The sequence below is a fragment of the Helianthus annuus genome, chromosome 15, assembly GCF_002127325.2.
Source record: "Helianthus annuus cultivar XRQ/B chromosome 15, HanXRQr2.0-SUNRISE, whole genome shotgun sequence".
Taxonomy (NCBI): domain Eukaryota; kingdom Viridiplantae; phylum Streptophyta; class Magnoliopsida; order Asterales; family Asteraceae; genus Helianthus; species Helianthus annuus.
In genome coordinates this window covers 23,841,019-23,853,070 of record NC_035447.2, presented here as the reverse complement: position 1 = coordinate 23,853,070, position 12,052 = coordinate 23,841,019, and the positions used below count along the sequence as shown (strand labels likewise).

Sequence of the window (12,052 nt, the reverse complement as noted above, 5' to 3'; positions counted from 1 at the left end):
TTAGAGAACACTGTGTTCTTGTCATTGTCCAAATATCGGCAAATCAATACCTAATATTTACTTTTTATATTTAGTTCTTAACAAAATCACTATTTACATTTTAATTCTCAACAAATGCACTACAAAGAAAACTAAGTTTTATCACTGCACATTCTGTACAAAATTTGAAGTAACACAAATGATAAAAACATGCTTAATTTACATACAAAAATGTAATATAATAAGCTTAAACAACTCAAGGCATGATTCATATACAATGGTAAACAAGATACAACAGAAAGAATAAAGCCAAAACAATCTTCACAAACAAAACTTGGACGTCTATTTATTTGTGCTCCTCTTCTTCACTTCATTGTACATTCCAATCCCACAATCATCAGCAAATATCCCACCATCTTTGTTAACCCATTGGATTCTTAAATATCAGTATTGACACCACAACTCTTTAGCAATTGAAAGTACCTGTAACAAACACCAACTTTTCACATCTTCACAATATAAGGCATTTATAAATTACAATAGTGTCGAGACATGTTTGTGTGTTTAGTAACTAGGAAGTTTGTCAAGTTTACACAATATGCGATTGCTTAATTTTAAACACAATCCAAGGTTAGAAGATGAATTTACCTCCAAACTTGTTGCCCCAAAACAACAGTCGTATCATCCTCTTCATCACCATATGACCCATATCCAAACTAAGAATCCCCTCTATAAACAGGTTCACTTCCATACTGTGTTTCATTCCCTTCATTATTCAAATTCCCATGATGATGATGATGATGCAATCCAGTGAAATTACTCGAGTTCTCTGTTCTCTCCTCAAATTCCTACCTACAACTCCACCAGCATCCATCCAATTCACATCTTCTACACCTCCATCATTTACAAACAACTCACCACTCAAATGACAATCCATAACCAACATTATTCGCCATCATAAGATCTGAATACATTCCATACGCGTCCGAATACAGCTTAAATCATAAATAGTAATCATAATAAAATCAAAACCTGAACCGTATTTCTAGCACAAGAGTTTATTACACTCTTCACATAGATCAAACATAAGCATGTGGTATCATAATTAGTGCAGATGAAATCAAGTTCTTTTTATATGTATTTCAGATTGCACTGATGTAACCAGACCAAGAACTGCCAATTTTGCACTGATGTAACAATTTTCATCCTAACTTATCACTTTCACACTGAAAATCATGGTATAAAGTTCAATCATCAATATATTAGGGCTAATCAGACCAAAACTTATACAAATTTGCATCAGAAACAAAACCTAGGTACAATGAATGATAGAGATTAGGGCTGAAACCGTTGAGGGCAAAAACAAAGATTGGGAGAAGAGTGAATACCTGCGCGAGTGGCTTCGTCGGACTAGTGGTGGTGACGAGTGACAAGTGACGACCGATTAGGGTTGAAATCTTTCATCGAGCGGTGGTGGAAATCTTGTTGTCAGATGTGTTTGAGAGAAGGTGTGGCTAATTTTTCATTCAAGCAAAGGGTATACATGCCTGATATTTCATTCAGCGACTTTTTAAAACTGAATCGGTCAGAGGCTACTGAATCATTAAGATGTTATTATTTTACGAACCAAACACTCTTAATTCTTATTCATTAAGAGGTAGCCTCTTAATGGAACCATTAAGAGGCTACCAAACAGCCCCTAAATATGTGGCATCTTGGGGGTCGACGCATCGTAGGAGTGGCCCCAAGTATGATTTGCGGTATAAAATACCGTCTCCCATTTGATAATGGCACGCTTTGTACTGCAACTTGCGTGCCTCTGCTTTACTTTCGGGAGTAACACCTGATTGCAAGTATGCAATGATTAGTGTCATCCAGGATGTGGTACCGTACTGGATGACGTTGACTTGGCGTAGGGGTACTGAGGGATTTTGCAGAATCTCAATACGTATCTCCTTTGCCAGGTGTTGGAAGCTGGTGGGCGCGAGTTTTTAAAGTGCATCCGCGGGTTTGTTTTCACTCCTATTGATATGGCGAATATTGAAGGAGGTGAACTTTGATTTTATTTGCAGGGCTTGTTCAAGATAGAGGATCATGATATCCCCTTTTGCGGCATAGTCGCCGCGCACCTGTCCTGCAACTAGTAGTGACTCGACGTGTGCCTCCAAGTGTTGGACGCCGAGTTTGATTGCCAGACGCAGCCCTGCTAGTAGAGCCTTATATTCTGCCTCATTATTTGTGCTTTTGAAATCGAGGCGGATTGCATAGGTGAGCTCTTGGCCGTCGGGGCTGACGAGTCGCAGACCCGCACATGCACCATCCTTGTTGGATGCACCGTCGGTAAATAGTGCCCAAGTATCCGTTGTGGATGCTGGTGGTGTAGGGGTTTGTTATTCTTCGCATTCTTGGATGCGATTTGCCGGTAACTCGGCAACAAAATCAGCTAGAACATAGCCTTTGATCGCGGGGCGCGGTTTGTAGATCAATGTGTGTGCGCCTAGTTCAATGGCCCATTTTGCTAATCTTGCAGAGATGTCGGGTGTAGAGAGGATCGGCCCGATCCTGTAATTGGTTAATACGGTGATGACGTGATTTGCAAAGTAACGTCGTAACCGTCTTGATGCGTGGACGAGTGCAAGTACCAATTTCTCCATGATAGAGTATCTTGTCTCTGGGTCGTTGAGCATTTTGCTGATGTAGTAAATGGGTGTTTGAATTCCCTCCCGCTCTACGATAAGTACTGCGCCTACTGCGTTGTCTACGTAAGATAGGTACAGGATAAGTGGTTTTTTCTTGCATGGTGCGGTGAGAGTTGGGAGTTGTTTCAAACACTCTTTCATCTCCCGGAAAGCGTTTTCAGCCTCTGCGGTCCACTGGAACTATTCCTTTTTTAAGCAGATCCACAGAGTTTTGATGAAAGGATAAGATTTAGCTGCGTGATTGGCTAAAAATCTGTTGAGTGCGGCTAGCTGACCAGCTAGTCGTTGCATTTCTTTCATTGTGGAAGGCGATGGCATGCGCTCGATTGCCTAAACTTTTTCCGGGTTCACCTTGAATCCATATTTGGTGACGATGAATCCAAGGAACTTGCCTTCTTCCATTCCAAACGAGCATTTCTCTGGATTGAGTTTCATGTTAACGCTACGCAGAGTCTAGAATGTTCTCCCAATATCGTTGAGCATGGTATCTTCCTCCATGCTCATGACGACTAAGTCGTGCATGTAGATTTCGACACTTTTGCTGATTTGATCACCAAAAGTGTCATTCATCAATTTTTGATAAGTTGCGCCCGCGTTTCGCAACCCAAACGGCATTCTTGTATAACAGTAATTTCCGGTAGGTGTGTGGAATGTCGTTTTATCTTCGTACTCGATTGCCATTTGTACTTGATGATAGCCTTTGTAGCAATCGAGGAAGCACTTCCATCGAAACGGGGCGAGGTTATCGACTTTCTCGTCGATTTCGGGAAGTGCGTAGCAGTCTTTGGGGCAGGCTTTGTTGAGATCTTTATAATCGACACACATGCGCCAGCCCCCAGCTGGTTTTTCTACCATGACTGGGTTGAATAACCAAGTCTGATACTTCACCTCCCGCAGGATGCCTGCGGAGAGCAGTTCCTTGACCTGCTCATTCATCGCCTCATTCTTTGCGGACCCAAGGTGGCGTTAGCCTTGGATCACCAGCTTGATACCTGGCAAGGTATTCAAGAAATGTTGCGCGACTTCGCATGGCACAAGGCATGTCCCAACGTCAGGCGCGATCTGACGTTGTTGCACAAGGCATGTCCCAACGTGACCGTTTGCTCTAGGTGTCTTGCGTTAAGAAACCATTTTTACGGTTGCGTGTTAGGGGTGAGCCTCGCCGTCTTGGTTGGACACAGCTCGTCCGTGGTCATAACCTCTCTGCGGGCATAGATTATCGCGACCCCCGTCTCGGTTGGAAAACAGATGGCAGAGTGGGGGACGGATGTAATCATGTTGAAATCGTCTTGAGATTCTCGCCCAAGAAGTACATCGTATCTGGAGGTGTGGGGTAAGATCATGAAGTTTACCTCCTCTATTCGTGTGTGCCTTCCGTTGGTGAGGCGCACAGGGAAAGTAATTTGGCCCAGGGGGAATACGGTTTCCCCCGCAAATCCGGCCAAAGGGTAATCTACCGGCTGCAACTGAATTTTGTCTTCTGGATCAAACTGGTTGAAGCACTGCTCATATATAATGTCGGAAGTACTGCCCGGGTCGATGAATAATCGCTCCGTACAAGAATGAGCCAGGTAGTCTGTAATGACGACGGCGCACCTATCGCCCGGTCTGCCTCAGACTTTTGGAAAGACGACTTGTTCATCTCTCCAGTCATTGTCCAGTCTTCGTGCCGCCTTGCGCGGCTTCAAACGTCTTCTATTGATCATGTGGGTTGAGGCCACGTACATGGTCCGTTTACCCACGGAGGTGCCCTCGTTGTGGGGAGTGATGCCCTTGGTTTGTTTTTGCGCAGCTGGCAACAGATGTTGCAACTTCCCCTCTTTCTGGGCTCGCTCAATCTCCAGTCGGAGACTAATGCACTTATTGGTTGTGTGTCCCGAGTCCTTGTAATACTCACAGTAAAGTGTGAGATCCTGGTTCTTTTTGGACTTCATAGGTTGGGCCGGTCGCAAAAATTGTGCGTCCGTAAGGAGGACGTCACTTGGCGACTGATTGATCTCGGTCCAGTTACGGTCCCGAGATTCCTTCTTGCCTGCCCGGTTATCGCGTTGGGCGTTAATTGTTGCCCTTGCGTCGGGTTGGTGATTCCGTGGGATGTATGGTTTGGAATCGTTGCCACGATCCCATGTGTCTCGGTTGCGCTTATTATTACGCTTGGAGTCTGGGTGGGAGGATTGGCCTTCCGCTTGAGGCTGTGCCTTAACAGTGTGCGGTTTAAGTGATCGATGGGTTTGGGCGTACGTATTAACCGCGGCCATGACGTCGTCCCACCTTTATGGCAAGCCCTCCTTGCCTGAGATGGTCATAACCATTTCATCGTCCTTAACGGCCCGAATGAAATGGTTGCGTGCCATTTGATCTGCCACTCTGCCGATCTCGAGGCATTCTTTATTGTAGCGGACAACAAACGACTCCAGAGTTTCGTTGTCTCCGCGCCAGATGTTTATGACGTCCATGTAATCGCGTTTGTGACGTCGCTGCTGGCTGAAGTGTGCAAGGAATCATGCTGGCAGGTCTTCAAATGAAGCCAGTGATCCCACTGGCAAAGAATCAAACCAAGCTCTTGCCAGACCCGTGAGGGTCTGGGGGAAAAATGACACCAAGTGGCTTCATCCCACTTGCCATTGCACCCCACGCCGGTAAAAATGTTCATATGGTCGTCTGGGTCGGCCGACCCATTATACTTCCCAATTGTTAGTGGGAATTTAGTCGTTGTGACATCGGCGTGGACAATCTCCGGCACAAACTTAGAGTTTTGGGCCGCGGAATTTTGGCCTGTAGGTCTGGGTTTGATTGCGCTTAGCCGCGCTGAGGTATGTAGTGCGGGATTCCGTTGGAGGGATGTAATTGTGCCCTCCTGGTCGGTTGTTAGTTGCGTGGGATTCCCCGCAATATGTATGGTCGTCCGGGTCGGTACGACCATACCCTTCGTCGTGGGACTGGTCTCAGGCGGCTGTGGATGCCGGAGCCGTGGTGGGCTGTAGACTGCCGCCTAGTTTCGCCATAAGGGCTTAGGCGGCTCTGTATAGGGTCCCTGCGGCGGGACCCATATGAGGAATCGTCCTCATCAAGCGTGCGGACGTCGCAGTAAGAGGAACCCCGGTCCTCGTGCCTACTGCGAGATTCTGGGTGTGTGAGGACCCTGCCGTCGTATTGCAAGATACGACCCGCAGGTGTGTGTGGTGCGGGAGTGGGACCGCTAGGAATTTGCGTTTCAGCGCAAGCTTTATTGTATGCTGCGGCCAGCATAGTTTGTTGTTGGAAATACCAGGTATGAAGGTCCATGCCTGGAGGTATCACAGTAGCATATTGTGAAAAATCTGGTGCGAATGCGGGGGGAGTGCCCCCTACTGCGGATGTGCCTATGTGGCCAACGTTTTGGGCTGGGGGAGCAGTCCCCGTAGACCCGTGGTTTGCGGGGTTTAGACTTTCCCCGATAGCATTATTTGGACGATCAGACATGATCTCAAGAAAGAAAGAGATGTGAAAAAAGTGTTAAGAGTAGCAGTGGGCGCCAATGATGAAACAGTGGTTAACCAAGAGAGGTTAATTTACTGGTCTCGTCAAGTAGGGTTAATCACTTCTTTCCGAGGATCGGTAGCTGGACCGTCAGCTGGGCTGTCTCCTGCACAAGGAAAACACACCGTGACTTATAACAAGGAGGAGAAGGTGGGGGGTGCTCCTTGTTACCACTCTCCAGCGTGAGAATCAGTAATTTGCTTGAGAAGCAAAGTGTGTGATAGTAGTAGTAGTAGTAGTGAGAGAGTGGTAAAGAGATACCTCAAACCTGGTTTGTGATGGGTATTTATAGCTGAGGAGTGAAGGAGGGTGGTTGAGTTGACAGACTGACGACGCGCCGCCCTTATGCAGGTGTGTTAGGCTTGTCGGCTGTGGAGGTGAAGCCACGTCCTACTGCGGTGTCAGTCTGTTGCTTACGTATGGGCTGACAGGCGACTGTCATTGGTGCCACTTGCACTGCAGTGTCAGTCCCACTTGCCTCGTGGGCAGGATGTAGTGCCGCGCCGCATCGCTGCCTGTGGTAACCGCTGTTGTTTCCGCGTTCCCAGTATGGCGAAGACTGCGAGATGCGGTGCTAGGCCGCATCGCCGCTTATGGTGACTGCTGTTGTTGTCTAGATCCCTTGTCGTGACGAAAATGTTCATAGGATGCGGTGCTAGGCCGCATCGCTATGTGTACACCCATTTTCATACACAAGGTAAGGAGATGTTCATAGGATGCGGTGCCAGGCCGCATCACTTATGCCTATCTTCATTTTCTAATCACTTGACAGATTAGATTTGACTGCTGTGTTTGCGCGTGCCCGCACGGACACAGATAAGTTCTTGCTGGTGGGGGTTTTTGATAAGGGTGATGGTCACTCGCGGTTATACTGACGTGAGATCTGGGACCATACTCCTTCACCACCCGGCACTTACTCTGGGTCGACCCTGCCTTTAACAGCTACGTCATACCGACAAGTTTCATCGTTAGCAAACTTTAAACCTTATTTTTAAGCCATATACTCAAAATCGTACAACGACCAAGTAGCATCCACAACATGAAACACTTTAATTCCCACCATTCGATTTAATATCAAAGGTCACCGGAGATTGTTTGTCATGAAACCACGTGCTAAACCACCTACAAATCGACTAAAACCTCAAGTAAACCTACTTAACCAAAAGAAAAGGACCGCCTAATCAAAGCACATCCAACCAAATATATTGCTATGTAGGGACACTAAATATATGGTTTATACGACCAAATAAAATAGATTACCAGAATAATCCTTCAAAGCCACATGATCTCTTTTGTCATTGTACTTTTCTTTTTAAAAGAGCTTTAACAACCATATATTATGATGTATAATTAACATAAATTAATTGATAAAATTTAATGTAATATATCTTGGTGTTAAGATGTTGATGGAATGTAATTAACTAATGGGGAATTGGCCTATGATAATCCCACATAGATCTTATTGGCCATTAATAATCTCACCTCAGAATATTCCCTCCACCAGTCCCACCTTTCACCTATTTTTCCTACAATGGTTCCCCCGTTAAAAAAACTTAACGGAGTTAAGTTTTTTTTCCAAAGAGTAAATTGCCATTTTAGTCCCTAAGGTTTGTCTCTAATTGCCATTTTAGTCTAAATAGTTTTTTTTTTCTCCTCTAAGTCCCTGACTTTTACAATTTGTATTTGACCTTTCAGTAAATCTTTTATTTTCATTTCATTTATAATTAAGAGTAAACTTCCATTTTGCTCCCTGTGGTTTGGTCACTTTAACGATTTTGCCCCAAACCTTTAAAAATAGCCATTTTACTCCCTGATGTTTTGGTTTTGTTGCCAATTTGCTCCCTACAGGGAGCAAAATGGAAACACAAACAATTTGGATGGAGTTAGAGGCGGGGAGCAAACTGACAAAAAAACCGAAACATCAGGAAGCAAAATGGCTATTTTTAAAGGTTTGAAACAAAACCGTTAAAGTGACGAAACCATAGAAAGCAAAACGGAAATTTACTCAAAAGAACAAAAATAATAATTATAAAACCTATCTCCCACCGCCATTCTTTCTTTTCCCACTATCTCTTTCTCACTCTCTGCAGAAGATAAACACAGACCAATCACCACCCCCCAAAATCATTGGTCGATTATCTTCAAACCTCCATTTAACCTGCACAAGCCATCCGTTAAAAGTAGTAATCCACACCAAGACGAACCCTCCACACCCGTCGAGCTGACCCCCTTCACCAGTGACGACCACCACCGGTAGCCACCCACCTTCAGCAATGTCACCCACCTTAGTCACCGGATCTGATTCCTCTCCTCGAGATCTGAGACCGGTTTCAGGTGAGAAGGGTGGTGGTCGGTTTTAGGTGAAAAAGTGGTGTTCGGTTTTCCGGCGAAGGGTGGTGGCTAGTGTTGGTGGTTGTAGTGGCTAATGGTGGTCGTTTGAAGTGATGTTATAAACAGATTCTGACAACGAATTCGTTGCGGTTTGCGAAACAACATAGCGTTTGAGAGGTGTTGATTTAATAACTGAATAGAAATCATCATCGATCACAATTTGATGTTCATGATCAAAGGACCGAATTGTTAGCAAAGAAGAAGCTCAGATCTGAGAGATTTCAGCAGTGGTGTAGGGGGCAGATGTTGGGGATGCTTTTCCAGAAATGATAATGTTTTTCCAGAAATTGTCAACGGATCGGATGTATCTTGATTTATAAATATTTTGTTGCCTGAATATTACTCTGATGAAGTTATTGTTAAGGAAAGTAATATTTATTGATGGAAAGGAGAGATGATAATCCACTTTAAATCATATTATCATGATATAATATAATATAATTACACAATATATGTATTGTTATAATGATAATTGTATTTATATTTAATATAAGTGATTAAAAAAATATAAATGTAAAAAGGATTATGGATGAAAATGGAAAAAATAAAACATAAATGTGAAGTGACGAAAATACCCCTAACTTAACTGAGATTTTTAGATGGAGTTAGGGCATTGGATCAAAATGGCAACAAATTGTAAAAGTCAGGGACCCAGAGGAGAAAACAAAAACTATTTGGACTAAAATGGCAATTTGAGACAAACCTCAGGGACTAAAATGGCAATTTACTCTTTTCCAAATTACAAACAGATTTTTTAGGGCTTTTGATTAGAACGACTATACGAGTCCGTTGATGTAAAACTTGTCTCGAAACGGTGCTCCAAACGATGAAAACGACGCTTCAATTCGGGTGTTTAAATTTCCAATTAACCAAAATCAAGTCATTTGGAGCACCATTTCGAAGTAAGTTTTATATCAATGGACTCATATCATCATTCTGATCAAAAGTCCTAAAAAATATGTTTGTAATTTGGAAAAAAGCTCAACTCCGTTAAGTTTTTTTAACGGCGAACCATTGTAGGAAAAATAGGTGAAAGGTGAGACTGGTGGGGGGAATATTCTAAGGGGTGATTATTAATGGCCAATAAAGTATAGGTGAGATTATTACAGGCCAATTTCCCTTAACTAATTAAGGCTCAAATATAGTTTCTAATAAAAAGATGGGTAAATTACATTTTTCGTTCTTTATGTTGTAGCGTGTTGCAATGGATGACATTTAACTTTAATAATTACAGTCACAGTCCTTTATTTGCAAAACATGTTACACCTTAGGTTCTTTGACCCTAATCTAGTTAAAACTTTCAGTTAAATGAGGTCATGTGCAACTCATGTGAGGGCAAAATAGTATTTTAATACAAAAAATTGCCAAAATTTAGAATCTTATAAAAATTTATAAACCTAAACCCCCATCATCATCATCATCATCTCCCATGTACTCTCTCTCTCTCTCTCTCTCTATATATATATATATATATATATATATATATATATACATACCACTGCTACAACCATCATCAGGCCACCAACACCAACGACCACTGCTACAACCATCATCAGGCCACCAACACCAACGACCACCGACATCATCACCATCACCGTTGATAGGGTGAATTATAAAACAGGGTCAGGGCCAGTCCATATTTTCGGAGGCATAACGTGAAAGTGACAGGTTGGGAGGTGGGCTTGTTATAATCGATTGGGTGTAATCTTTAATCTTTCTTTGAATTAAATACATAGGGATTCTTGACATAGTGTACACCATTTGTTTGTTTTGAACAAGCTAAAAAAAGGAGTCCTAATATTCAATAATCGATTTCTGCAAACAGGCTGTACTGTTTTTTTTAACAAATTGGTTTGCAACACTTCTTTTACTCAATGTCTTTTTGTTTCGTTATTTAAATATTTGCTTTCATTGGTTCACAATGAGTGGTGGTATTGTGGAAGTGGTGGTGGTAGAGGTTGGTTAGAGAGAGATGAAGAGGGGAGATTCTAAGGCTAGGGGGTATGGGGTTCGTCCCCACCCCCGTCGAGCTCCGGCGACGCCGGCAAGCCAACCCGCCCCCCTCCGTCCCCGTCCTCTCCGGCGTTATCTAGACGATCTCGACGTTCCAATCTGGTGGGCCCCTTTGTTTAAAGTTACAAAAACATTCAACAATTGTAGAAAAAACAGTGGGGACTGTTTGACTAGATGACCGTTAAAAAAAAAATTCAAATTCAGAACTAACCTGGTAAAAAAGGTGATATTTTTCCTGTTGATTGTTGCAAATTCTTGATCTTTCTGGTCTTAAACACCACAAGGAACAAAACCCAGAAATCTTTTTACAAGATTTGTAAAAATTGAAGAGAATTTGAGAGATTTGTGAAGAACAAACCCTAAAAATATTGAAATTGGGTCAAAATTGGGAAGAGGGGGGGGGGGGGGGGGGGTGGAGATCTTTGAAGATAGGGAAAGTGTACAGCCGTACAGGGCAAATATGATAGTAGCAATTTTTTTAAAGTTTATCTCTTTCTTAAGAGTTTGTTTAAAGTTAAAAATTTTTGTTTAAAGTTTAAATTTTTTTAACAATTTATATATTTTGTTTTTATTAGTTAAACGTTAAAAAAATAGAAGATTAAAAAATTAAAAAACATAAAATTGGTGGGGAGGACTATGACTAGGACCATCCTTCATACCCTCTAGTTTTATGAGATGGACTATCCTTAGAAGGACTATGACGTGGCGCCTACGTGGCGTATCATCCTCACTTGAAGGACCATCACCATACCCTCTAGCCTAAGGTAAGAGTTGGGGAATATGATGTTTATTTATTAATGAACATTTTAAATAAAAACATGAAATGACCAGAATACCCTTAAGTGGATAGACATAATTGAAAATTTTAACTTGTTTAGTACTAAAGGACGAAAGGTTAATACGTTTTCCAAATAAAGGATTGTGACTGTAATTATTGAAGTTAAAAGTTATCCATTGCAACCTACTATAAATATAAAGGACGAAAAATATAATTTAGCCTAAAAAGATATATGGAACTAGCTTGTAGACCCTGTAGTATACTGGGTATTAACAAGTGTATAATAAACAAACATTTATAATAAATAATGAGACATTACATTATATAAAATAATGAAAAATTACCAGCCAATGCTAGATTTACAATTTATGAACCTATTAATACAAATACCAATTACAACTTTTTAAAATTTTTTGTAGACAACATTGGATGCCCTTTTCAGAAGCTTACCATTTTTATTAGAGTAAACTGTTAAAATGGTCTCTGAGATTTTTGGTGATTTTTGTCACTTTAGTCCAAAAGTCAATATTTTTGAATCTAGATCCTTTTGGTTTCAATTTTATTGCCATTTTCATTTAAAATCAAAATCTGGTCAGATTTTTCAGTTAACATCCAGTTTTTTTATCTTTTTTTCTCCCTTTTAATGAAGGGCAAATTGGTCTTTTAACGTGTT

At 42.0% G+C, this 12,052-nt stretch overlaps 1 long non-coding RNA gene across 1 annotated transcript; it reads right to left on the bottom strand.

Annotated features, from left to right (window-relative positions):
- Positions 1–204: 204 nt before the first annotated feature.
- LOC118487160 lies at positions 205–10,999 on the bottom strand. Its single transcript, XR_004880507.1, has 3 exons — positions 10,813–10,999; positions 628–974; positions 205–462 (listed from the first exon to the last, which is right to left on the bottom strand). It is a non-coding gene; the product is annotated as an uncharacterized LOC118487160 (long non-coding RNA).
- Positions 11,000–12,052: the final 1,053 nt, after the last annotated feature.